We start from the raw sequence: 13,015 nt of genomic DNA on the forward strand, positions 1-13,015 counted from the left end.
TACAAAATGTCAAACAATCAAACATCCTGTCAATTGCCTTTATTTTTACAGAAGCAGTAATTAGAAATTACATTAAACATCAGAAACCAACAAAACGCCAGAAATCACTCTAGAAACTATAATGAAAGAAATCACAACAATGGGTAAAACAGTACGTACCCTACAGGCTAAGCTTGAGAGCGTGTCTGGAGAGAGACACTCCACACATATTGATATTGCATCTTTCCAATCTCATTCATACCAAACTGATAAAAGAGGCAAGGTGCCAGGTTGACAGCTTGTGTTCTTTTCATTCTGATGAAGATGGGGTGTGAGAAAGTGTTGATGCTGCATAGAGGTCCATGAGTATGAGGGCTGCCATTTCTCCTCTGTCAAGGATCATGCAGATGGAGTCTGTGCCGGTGATGAGTGCTTTTTCTATACTATGGTTGGGCCTGAATCTAGTGGTCACTGAGGTGGTCAGGGATGGATCGATTGATTACATTCTCTAAGACCATGGCCAGGTATGGTAGGAGGGAGATGGATGTGCAGTTGGAGAGCATGGCTGGATAGCTGATGGTTTCTTGAGTCAGGGTGTGAGGATGGTGTGTTCTCAAATGGGAATGTAGCTGAGTCAACGAAGGTCTTGCGGATGGGTGTTAGTGCTTCTCTGATCAGTAGTAGTCCTTTGGTTAAGGTGTGGTGGGGGCAAGGGTCAAATGGGGCTCACAAGTAAATTGTCTTCAAGGTAGCAAAGGTTTTGATAGTGGTGATGGTGGGGACACAAGCCACAAGGGCACTGCTCTTCTTCAGCGTGATTGGAAGTTGAGTTGCAATGGTGACGGAGGTCTAGTTGAGGGATGAAGTTGCTGTATTTGGAGGTGATTTTGTTGCAAAAAAATTCTGTCAGCTTGTTGCTAAGGTCTTGCAGTGATGTTTCTCTAGGCGGTAGGAAGCTTAGTGAAAGTATTGATGATGGCAAATATTTCCTTTCTGCTGTTTGTGCCTGCATCAATTAGGTCTCCAAGAGCTGTGTGCTTGGTGTTCTGCACCTTCTGGTGATAGTTTCTTAGGCCAGATTTGAAGATACCTTTATAAGTGGTGTTGTTCAACTACAGTTCCTTGTTGTGTAGTTTTGTCAGCCTGAGTTACCATCTGGCCTTAGGTTGGACTCTTGGAATTTGGTTGAGCTTGAGAGGATCTACTGTGTCTTCACGTGTAATAATCCAGCTGTTGAGTTATTGATGGCTTTTAGCAAGTTGTTGATATGAGCAGGCTAGTGTATGGAGGGGTGTAAACCCTGTCCTCTTCTGTGATGCTTTTCTAGCTGTGGCTAGTGGGTGGTTGGTGCACCTTAGAGCCCCTTAGTGTTGACTGTAGTGTTGACACCGCAGTCATCACAGATGGGAGCGCAAATTGTGCACTGCATCTATCATGATGCAAAGAAGAAAACTTTTCTGGGTTATGATGTAGGGTCTGGCAGTACCCTTTTTACCTGCCCAAACTGTTTTTCATGACCTCCTCTACCATTTATCACACATTCCTAATGTCCCTTTTTGTAAAAATTGCAATCCAGTCAATTGATTACACTTGATCTGGCCCCAGCCGGAGAGTACGTCCCTAGCCGCAGAGTACGGTTCGGTGCAGAGATAACGGTCCTTGTGCGGATAGTACAGTCCGGGTGCAGAAATTCCGGACGAGTGCGGACATAAAGATAGGAGTCGTAAGTACAATCTGTGAATACCAAAAATTGTAATGCCTTCTGTGAATACCAAAAGAAGTAAGTTTAGGATTTTGTCTCAGATTAGTTCTGTGTATCGGCCCCCTTCTTCTCACAGATCTGGCTATTGCCTCAATGGTTTTCCAAAACCATCTTTCCACCACCTAAATTAGAATCATCTGCTCAAGAGTCTTATCATCTCTGCAGGGCTGCAGGCTTCTCTTAGGGGAAACATAAACTTCCACTTTAATAAATCAGAAATGGTTTTCCAAGGCTCCATGACAACTGTGCTTGTGAGGAGTAGAGGTCATGACAACTGTGCTTGTGTGGAGTAGAGGTCATGACAACTGTGCTTGTGAGGAGTAGAGGTAAAGTGGTAGGAACATTATGATAAAGATCTTCCCATATGATAGTGCTTGATTAAGTCTTTCTCAATAACTTCCTTCAGGATACACCACAGTAAAGACAGAATCACAACCATGACCGTGTCTACTTCCCTTCCCTCGCTAGGGCCTTAAGAATCATGCAAACAGCCTCAGTGCCTACCCAGGTCTGACATGCAAGTGAGCACAGTTCTAATCCTCCCAGGCCCCCACTTTGACTCACAAGAACACAGGAGTCTGCCAGATGTTAGCTGATGACTTTAAAAGGATTTCACTCGTGGTCACAGCTATAAACAACAAGCAGAGGGGGATTGGCACACAGCAATTCATACATAGAGGACCACGAGATGCCTGTCCAGGCACCTACAGAGGGCTCAATTCACAACTCTTCTCCACGACACTATGGCAGGTCCCTGACTACATCACCTCCCGGCTCCTTAAAGGGGGGCTCTTATTAGTAGGGCTCAGCTCTTTACCTTGGTCACACAAAGGATAAATGGGACTATGCTTGGAATTCTTCCCCAGTTGTGGTGCCCAGTCTCATGGGCAGAGTTTGCTTTGTCCCCAACATTATGGGGTTTCAGGATTTTGTGATGGGATTCACCGCCTGAATTATGACCAAGACAAGGATGAGGGACATAGTAAAGTCAGACATGTAACATCGTTCAAGGCATCTATATCTCAAAATATTCAATATACAAATTGTTCCTATAATTTAGGAGTAAAACAATCAAAATATGTCACGGCATAAAAGTACTGCAAAATATATTGTACTAAAGCAAGCGCTAAAAGCTGCAGTCCCTTTTTGTAAGTGTTCCTTGGTGGGGAGGTACTTTCCATTAGGCTGAATGACGTTTAGGCGAGTGCTTTTGTAAGAGTTTTTCTATTCTCACAGGCCACCCCTGGGGGTAATTTGTGTTGCACATATGCGAATGTATTGTACTTCAACAGAGTATGTTCCTAAAGTGTAGTATGGAAACAAGGGTGGCAATTTGACCCTCTCCATTAGTGGATCGAAGAGCAGTGAGAGCAGCGTCTTCAGTTACTCTGCGGGAGAGCGATGCGGAGCCTCCGAGTCCACAACACACATCTTGGCCGAGTGTGTGACGGGACACACTGTACTCCAGGGTGGGAATGGAGAAACCGCACTCCGGCAGCTTGGTACGTTTAAAGAACTGTGGCATTGGCTGTTGGTTGTTTTAATGCATTTTCCATGCTCTAATCCTTTTCATTTATGCTGTCTTGTAAGATGCGCTGCATTGCAGTAGTGCTTGGAGGTAACACTGTCCATCACCTGTTAACTAGCTCTTATGCAGTTGTGCGTGTGGGTGTCGAATATATTGCCATTATTGAAGTTTCCCATAAGATTCTCTGATGAATTTAAAATATTTTTACTTTGAAGGTTTTCACTGTACATTCCCTACGTTCAACCTCTCTGGATCTATAACTTTTTGCGCTGTTTTATTAGTTATGTTGATTCATTACATCTCTTTTCTAACGCTTGTGGTGTTAGTGACATTCTTATTTGCATTTCAAATTTGACATTTTTTAAAAATATGTTTGTCAGATGAAGTCAGATTTTTTTTACATTCAACTTAACAAAGATGAACACAATAGTTAGTAGGAAATCCAGTGAGCACTTGTTTTAAGAATTTATATATTTTTATAATTGCCTGTAGATCACTCTATTTTACAAACAAAAGACTTCCCGAAAGTAACTGAATGGAAATAACGACAAAGGAAGAGCACCTTTAAAAATAAAAATAAAAACTCACTTTTCATTTCAATTTGACCTATGTGGTTGCAAACACTGTTCTGAGAGCGAAGAAAAACAGAATATGTTGTTAGCACAGCTAGTATTTTAAGGTCAATAAATAAATTAGAACGTCCTCGTCGTAATTGACGTAATAGTGCAGACAAAGCTTCTCATGTTCTGCAACTGAACTCAATCTGTTATATCAACAAAACTGTAACACTCTCCTATTGTTGAAATTAGTGGTGCCACGGCGCAGACAAAGGTTGATTGTGATTGCTGTGTCTGCAGGCGATTAAAGGTAATTGAAGCATCCTTGCATGTTGGCTTCGAAAATAAGATTTATGCTGAAGAAGATGGCGAAATTGCACTTGGGAAAGTACTGTTTACCGAGTAAACTGGGTTGATATTAAATGGCAAGGGGGCAAACACGCAAAATCAAAAAAGGAATAGGTTTGTGTTTTTAAACACTTCTCGATAAAGGAGAACTTGTATTGAAAACTCTGAGGTTCCCACAATAGTTTTTAAAATAATAAATGAAGTGGATTTCGGTTTGTTTGCTCTGTACCAAAGTCTGACTGTGGAGACTGTCAATGAAAAGAGTCTTAGGATCTGAAATATTTTGAACGCATCTTTGTGTGCTGTGACATTAGTTTCCATCAAGGTCTTAGAGGCAATTTACCTACACGTCGTCAGTCATACTTCTGGAGGAAAAGCATGATGTGAGCTACATACTGATACTGGGTGGATGTTGTACATACATTTTCGTGAAATTTCTATGTGGTGCTGATGAATGGAACCTTTGGTTGCCTCTGAGGGGAGGTGTGAGAGCTGGAGTATGGGCTGGGCAGCAGGCAGGCTGCTCCTGGTGGGGCTGCTCTACGTGAACTTTCCAACCTGTAACTAAGACTAAATAAATCATCTTTAACTACACTTTGGCTAATGGACTTCATCATTACACACTGCTATCAGTAGATTCAATTGTGCACACACCTGTGTTCTTCCACACCATGACCGGCTCTTAGTATTGCGCACTCTGTTATTTTTCACACACATAAGAAGACATGCCCAGTGTAAGGTATTTTATTACATCAGAATTCTCCTCCAAGGACCTCTCAACTTTCTTTTCTTCCTTGGCCAGTTTCATCTCTTACATTCTCAACTGGGCCTTCTGCAGCCTAAACTACCTCCCTGACTTCCTTTCTAACCAGCTGCTCTGGGGACAGGTTGTGGGAAGAAACACTGATCTCTGCTCTGTCAAGGAGTTCCAATTCAGGGGTCAAGTTATGCCCCCAAACTGAAGGCTGCATGTCCGGGAGGCCCTCTCCTTGTCCTTCCACCTCACCCTCCCCTTCTGTTGCTCCAAGCACTAACTGGTGAGCTTCCGCCCAGGCACTTAGCGCCTTTTTGGAGCTACACCTTCATGGTGTTGCTGTTTGTTGGAAGTCCCCTCTTCTTGCAGAAATCCTTCTGCTGTGCTACCTTGTAAGCATCCATGTTGGCCAGCCTGAACTCCATCCTTTCAGGTGTGGCTCGAGACACAACAGAGTGGGAAGTTGGAAAAACAAAAAGACGCCAATCAATGAGAATTTTAACTCAAATTAGTCTTAGATATTTGATGGGTGTGTACCAAAAATCACTGTATGACATTGCAGAAACACAAGTCCTAATCCTCACCGCTAATCACCAGTGTAAGAAATTGGGTTGTCGACTGACTAGAGTGTGAGCCCAGATCAAGCAGCAACCAAAGTCCTTGTCAGGGTGAGGCACAAGCCAACTCTAAATTACCTGAGTTCACTGCTCTGGCAGCTTGTTAGGCTTAATTTAGAGGTAATGTCTAAAGTGTTTGTTCAACACTTCAAACAGTGATACAATGAAAAACAGCACACAAAATAGATCTCAAACCAATTTAGAAAAAATCTACTTTATTTAATATTTAAAACAAGACCAAAATGACAAACATTCAAGCAGTCGAGCCCAGAGATATTCAATTTTAAAGACTTTAGTAAAAATAGCACAAACAAGGACTAAGAGTCAACTGTGGATATCTGGTCACGTCGGATTAGGACAAAGTCACAAGTTCAGGCCAAGAGCGATGGGGCACAGGCTGGCTTCAGGGATCCAGTTAGGCCCACTAAACAGCGTACCTTAAATCCTGGTTTGCAGAGAATCGCGAGGAAACACGTCAAAGATGCGGCACACAGCCGATGCGATTCATCGGTCCGAAATATGGCGAGGCCATGATCCAAGGTCCTGCACCAGCATTTTTGAGGATCCGGTCAATGGGCTTGCGATGTGAAGTCTGGCATCGAGGATGCGGTTCGTTGTCGGGGATATGCATCAGTTCTGAGGAGCTGCAAGGCTGCGAAGGGGAGTTCATCGTTGAGGCTGCCGTTGATGAGGGATGCAAGAGCCTACGCAGAGGAAACATTGCGCAGTGGCTGTTCCAATGGGCTGCATTGTGGGGCTTTGTAATGGATTTGTGCAACTTCACAGAGGAGATGCTTTAATTCCGCTGGGTCCCCAGCGGCTGGCACAGCACCTTCAGCTCACTTCCAAGGGTCCAGGACTGAATTGCACCTCTTGGTAGGTTTGTCTCACAGATGGCAGAGTTCATGTGCAGGTTTAAGATTGTTGGAAGCATGTTGTGTTCCTGAGGCCTCAGATCAAGAGGCCAACCAACTAGCCCTGGGAGTCACTCTGGGTTCTGGGTTCAAGAGATGCATGTCCAATCCTTCTCACCCAGGTAAGGTAGACCACACACACACACGTTATTGTTTGGTTGCTTAAAACCTTTACAAACGTCTAACAAGAGATAAAAATATGCAGTGTGCAAGGATAAAACCATATAATGAGAATAAGCATCGCTAAATACAAGCAGAGAGGGTTCAGCTGAACCGTTTTTTACAAAGTAGATAAGAGAGCAGTCATAGCACATAACAAAACAGACCTTGCACATGGAATTAAAACAGTGTGCAAAATGCCCAGAACACAGACCTGTTGTAAAACGATTGATCTACAGAATATAGGCAGAGAAGATAAAGCTGAACCATATTTGTAAGGGTAGTGCAAATAACAGATCACATTTTACCACATGATTATAAAGCATGTCCAAAATACGCAGAATGCAGGCCAGTTGTGGGATGACAGATCTGTAAACGGTACTAAACACAAACATGTTGCAACTTTTTCTTGCTCAATGACTAACCTAATACAATTCACACAGTGCACGTTTCGAGCAAACCAATAACCACCTGGCCAATATTTTTCTTTAGGGAAAAGGGCACCCCTGACAACAGCAGGTGTATTTCTGCTACGGTTTGGTGAAAGAGCAGACTTTATAGGGATTTTTTTTATCTAGTAAGTTCCCCTTTGCATGCAAGCACACCCAGACTTTAGCCCATAAAGGTAGCATTATGATGCTGTGGGAAGGGTAGACTGATGCACTCAGCCAGCTTTTGAGGCAGAAGGTTTACTTAACACGACTGAGAAGGAAGTCTCTCTTGTCTTAGATGCTCGTAAACCTGCTCCGAGGACTGCTGAGGAGCACCAATTGGCTGAAGCATTTGGTGCAATTCAATTTCATGCCCAGTAATTCCTCAGGGTTTTGCGGGAGCAGTCTAGCACAGTCTGATGAATGTTGGCTCACTGGCTCTCTCTCTGAGTAAAACCTTTAACCGCTCTTGTGACAAACTAAGTGAACCGAACATTAAGCTCCGGATTCTCTGGGTTCATGGATGCGAGGATAGCTTGCCGACGAGTGAGGACACCAAGTTTGTTACAAACGCCCCATAGCAGGGTCCTTTGGTATTTGTTGTGCAGGGCATAGACATAAGGCAAGATAAGCCCGTGCCAGCCCAGACGGGAGTGTGTAATTTAAAAAAAAAGTAAGACATGTTCTTCTAGGTTCAAATGTCCTGGTTGTGAAAAACTCTCCAAAACCTACCTCTTCAATAGGATAACACTGGAGTTACCGTATTACATTTTATAAGTGTAAGTCGAATTTTAAGTTGTAATTCTGAAAATGCCCATTTTAGAATTTAAGATTTCCAGGTTGCAGTCTTATGGTGCCTGCATCCTGTCTCTGAGTCACATGACTGCGCGTATTTGACAGTTGGGCTTAGTGTATTCCTCCTACACAGCCACACACAATGGGGAGTATAGATGTGCCTGAATGGTCCATCACTGGGAGAGGGGTGGGAGGAGCTGGGCCCAACCTCACTTACACTTGAATAGGCTGTGTCCTGTCTCAAAACAAAGGACGGGAGACCCCTGTGGAAATAGGGCCGGGAAGGCAGGACACCTGTGCACATCAAAGACATGACTTTAGAAACTTCTACCCTTCAAATGCATGACTGGGTATAAATGCTGGAGCGCTGACACCACTCTTTAGTACACTTTTTCACCTGTAGAAACTCTGCCAGGAAGAAGGACTGCTGCGCTGCTGGAAGGAGTCCTGCTCTGCTGGATTCCTGCTCTGAAGGACTAGTGCCATGCTGTGCTGCCCTCCTATCTGGCTGAGAAGGACTGGACCTGAATCCTATGAACCCAGGACCCCAGAGTGACTTCAAGGGCTAGTTGGCTAGTCCCCTGGCTAGATGTTCAGAGACAGAAAGCTCCAATAAAACCTGAACCCCTCGCCTGGATTCTGCCATCTATGAGGGCTACCCTGCCAAGTGATGCCACCCCAATCCTGGACCCTTGGACGTGGGCCTGAAGGTGCCCTAAGAGCTCCTTTGTGAATGCAGCAGAACTGACACATCAATTCTGTTGAGTGGGGAAGCCCAAGCAGAACCGACGCATCGCCTCTGCTCAAAGGATTCTTTCAGTACAATGACTCTTCATCGATCTTGCAGCCTGCATCGAAACTGCCACTATGTTGAGCTTCCCTGCTCAGGCCTTCGCATCGCAAACCTCTCATCAACGGCAGCCTTGACGGCGATGCAGGTTTTTGAAGTGTAGCTTCACTACCTATAAGAATCGATTTTGATCAGTGGGCCTACCGGGGTCCCTGCAGATAGCCCACGCTACAACACACTCGGCCTAAACGTATGACTTTTTGTCGGTCTGAAGTAACCAGATATCCACAGTTGGCGCTTTGTGTATTTTGGCACTATTTAAACTGAATGTATTGTTTATTAAAATCAATTCTATGGGCCCGATTCACAAAAGTAATCAGAGAAAAAATCCTAACTTAATGACTTTCGGTATTCACAAAGGGCATTTAGGAGTAGTAAAGTTAGAATTCCTAACTTTACTACTCCTAAATGCCTTTTGTGAATACCGAAAGTCAAAAAATTAGGGTTTTGTCTCAGTTTAGGAGTAGTAAAGTTAGGAATCCTAACTTTACTACTCCTAAATGCCTTTTGTGAATACGGAAAGTCATAAAATTAGGGTTTTGTCTCAGTTTAGGAGTAGTAAAGTTAGGAATCCTAACTTTACTACTCCTAAATGCCTTTTGTGAATACTGAAAGTCGTAAAGTTAGGATTTTGTCTCAATTTAGGAGTAATAAAGTTTGGAATCCTAACTTTACAAATCCTAAATGCCTTTTTGAATACAGACAGTCACAAAGTTAGGATTTTGTCTCAGATTACTTTTGTGAATCGGCCCCTATATTTCTAAATTGATGTCAGATTTTTCTTGGGTTGTGTTTTTACTTTATTATTGTTTAAAATGCTGAATAAATGAGATACACATCGCGTCTTAGTTAAACCTAACTGCTCTATGCCAAGCTACGAGAGGGTTGACCACAGGTGAATTTGGGCTTTGCTTGTGCCTCACCCTGACAAGGATTGCGGTTGCTCCTTGAGCAGGGTTTCAGCCCCTTAAATTTTTCACAGTGGGGTATTCTGCTATGTTGAAATGTCCTAGATTGCTATGCAGTAAGATAACCAGCATTGGGGCTGCTCTCAGAAAATGTCGGGGGTAAGAGGGTGGAATGACATCTCTGGATAGGGTATGTCTATCCATCTTCTATATCTCACCACCTTCATTTTTAAATCCCTGCTCAAGGTCAGAAACTTTGGGATGTATGACGTTACAATGCATGCTTTTAGCACGCATGCCTTTACAACGCGGTTTTAACATCGCAAACCTTTACAACGCATAGCGCTTAGAGGTGCTGGATAGTGAAAAGTTTAATTTTCTATTCCAACTCCAGTCCCCGTGGAGACTAGGGAAGGTGTTGGATAGAAAATTAAACGTATTCCCTATCCTAGAGCGCCCCCCAGCGCAATGCGTTGTAATGGTTTGCGTTGTAATGCCTGCGTTGTAATGGTAGTGCATTGTAAAAGTTTTGTTGTAAAAGTTTTGTTGTAAATGTTGTTCACCGAAACTTTGAGAAGAGTAGTGGAGCAGAGCAAGAGGGATATACTGGTCTCTAATGAGCTGCTGTGTGCACTGAAAGAGGTCTGGACATGTAATTCTTGGACTTCTTGTAGACTCTATGTCGAGTGATGGTGGTAATGGCTTCCCCATTCCTTCTGGTGACAATAAAAGGTGAACTGGATGAGAGCCTAGGAAGATACAAAGCCTCCTTGGATTCCTTTGGGGTGGTTCCGGCTGTGAGTGCCCTCATAAGGGATACTGAAGCAAGCTGCAAGTGGCAGAACACCTTGGGTGCTTGAGGAATGTTAGAAGGGTTGAGAGGTCTGCTTTAAGAACCAGTCGATATTGCTTCAGGGAGGCTCCCAGTTCAGGGCTGGACAGTGTAGTATATCCAGAGCCTTATAGCCTCTGCAGCAGAAGCGAAGGAATCAGCAATGTTCAGAGGCTACAGGGGCCTCCAAAACATTTACAAGTCAGGAGAGCCTGAAACGGCAGTCCTTGGGACCAGGACATGTCACCTGAAGCCAGGAGCAAAACAGAATCATCCACATTTCCCCATCATGGTTGGAGGTATCTTTTTTATTGCTAGCCACTCATATTGCAATTAAAGTCACTGCAGCGGTACTCTAGGAATTGAGGGCACCATCGTGCATAGATGGATGTCCAGCAGGATCTTTGATTTTACTCCCAGGGAGCCTTAGGTCAGGAAAATCACCATCAGCACCTAAGCAGTGAAAGGGTTGTTACACTTAATTTCAACTTTTCCCAGGTCATCTGCATGCACTGGAAGCCACAAGGACTTGTGAAGTGTTGCCCTTGTACCAACAGGTTGCCTTCTGACATCCCCTGTGCCTGATCCAGCCAGCAATGGAGCGTAAAAGCAGGCAAGAGGTGAAAAAGTCAACTTTTCCAGTGCCACCAGTAGGAGTGGCTAGCATGGGATTTTGGGTTCTCACACAGACTCTTTTATCTACTGCTATTTCCTTGATTGTCAACACCGGTGTTTATTGGAGTCTGCCACATGGTGGCGCTCTTTATCCAATTTAGGATTCAGCGTAACAACAGTTATGTATTAATTAAATATGCAGCAAAATGACTAATACCTGCCGCCCAAGCCATTAATATAGCTTTGGGGGTCTGGAATACTCCGAACTGTCACACCTGGAGCAGTGTGATGCTTAGTATTTGTGTTGGTTTGGTCGTTGGCAGTGCTGGCCGGGGCTATGGGTGGTGCAAGCAGCAGTGGCCTCCCGACAAGAACCCTGGAACATATTTGTTTTACAAAATAAGCGCCGCTTTCAGGAGTCTTGAAAAATGAACATATCCTGGTGATGTTGCTCCGGGAGGAACAGGGACACCACATCTAGTATGGTTGATCGCAGGGTGCTCCAATAGAGTGTCAGAACACTTGCTAAAGCATTTGCAGAAATTTTGAAATTGGCACCCTAGGTGCCCTGGTGCTTTAAAACGTGGCAATAGAAAGCTATTCCACAGTTTTCAAGCCTAGAGATTCTCGCCTGCAATAGTTTCTGGGTCCATTCAACAAACTTGGTGAATGAAGAAATAAGACCGAAACTGAAATGTTAATGTTTTGCCCATCTGAATGTTGTCGGAATAATGAAAGTCAAAATAAGTGCATATTGTTTGGTGCTTTCTGAAATGTGTTGTGATTATTCAAGGGCTTTTTAGGTCAGGTCAGGCATTCGAGACCTCTTGTATATACTTTAGTATATACTTATATATGTGTATGTACTTTGTGGGCTCTGGAGATCAACCCAAGCACTTGTCTTCTTCCACTTAGGGACTTTTTTTTCAGTTCAACTGCCTCTATTTAACTGCCTTAATAGAAAACGACCAGTGGAGGTCAGTAAAATACCAGAATTGCTTTCTGCTTAGAGACCTAGGGCTAGATGTAGGTAGGATTTTACCGGTCGGTAACGGCCGAAATCGGCCGTTACCGACCGGTAAAAGCCTTTCCCTATGTAGGAGGCTATTTTATCGATTCGGTAAATAACGAATCGGTATTTACCGATTCGGTATTTACCGATTCATCATTTACCGATTCAGTATTTACCGAATCGGTAAATGATATGTAGGGAACACTGTAAACAGTGCTTCTGGGCTTTAAGAATTCGTTATTTACCACCAACTATTAGTTGGTGGTAAATGAGGAATTCCTTTGTAAATGCATAAATGTGCATTTACACCTGTGCCATGTGACAGACATACATGCCCTTAGAGCATGTATGTATGCCACATGTGCACACCAGCACTAATCAGGGGTGCAACAGGGTGTCAAAGTGACACCCTGCCACCCTTGACTTCTTCACAATTTTTACCGACTCGGCCCATAGGAATGAATGGCAAATACCGATTTGGTAAAAACCTAATCTTACCGATTCGGTATTTATTGCCGAATTATTACCTACATAGGATTTACCGAATCCAAAATACTGAATTCGGTATTTTAGATTCGGTAAATCCTATTTACCTACATCTAGCCCATCATTTTTTTTTTTTCTGGCAACTGCATCTATTTAACTTTCTTGATAGAAAACGACCAGCAGATGTCAGTAAAATACCAGAATCACCTTAGGATTCTCTAGATACTAGTCCAAAGAAGTTGTCTTCCAGGACAATAATAATTTTTTCCAAATCTTGTATTTTCAGTGATATGACCACCATAGGCCCTGATTTTATAATAAAAACACAGCTTTGGACTATACCATTTCCAGCTGAAAGGCAATATTTGTCTCCATGTGTTCCCCTAACTGGCTTGTCACACAGTTTGGTGCTTATTTTCCCTTCATATTAAAGAACAGTAGATGTTGACGATTGCTGTTAAAGTGATT

The sequence above is a fragment of the Lissotriton vulgaris genome, unplaced genomic scaffold (assembly GCF_964263255.1).
Source record: "Lissotriton vulgaris unplaced genomic scaffold, aLisVul1.2 SCAFFOLD_405, whole genome shotgun sequence".
Taxonomy (NCBI): domain Eukaryota; kingdom Metazoa; phylum Chordata; class Amphibia; order Caudata; family Salamandridae; genus Lissotriton; species Lissotriton vulgaris.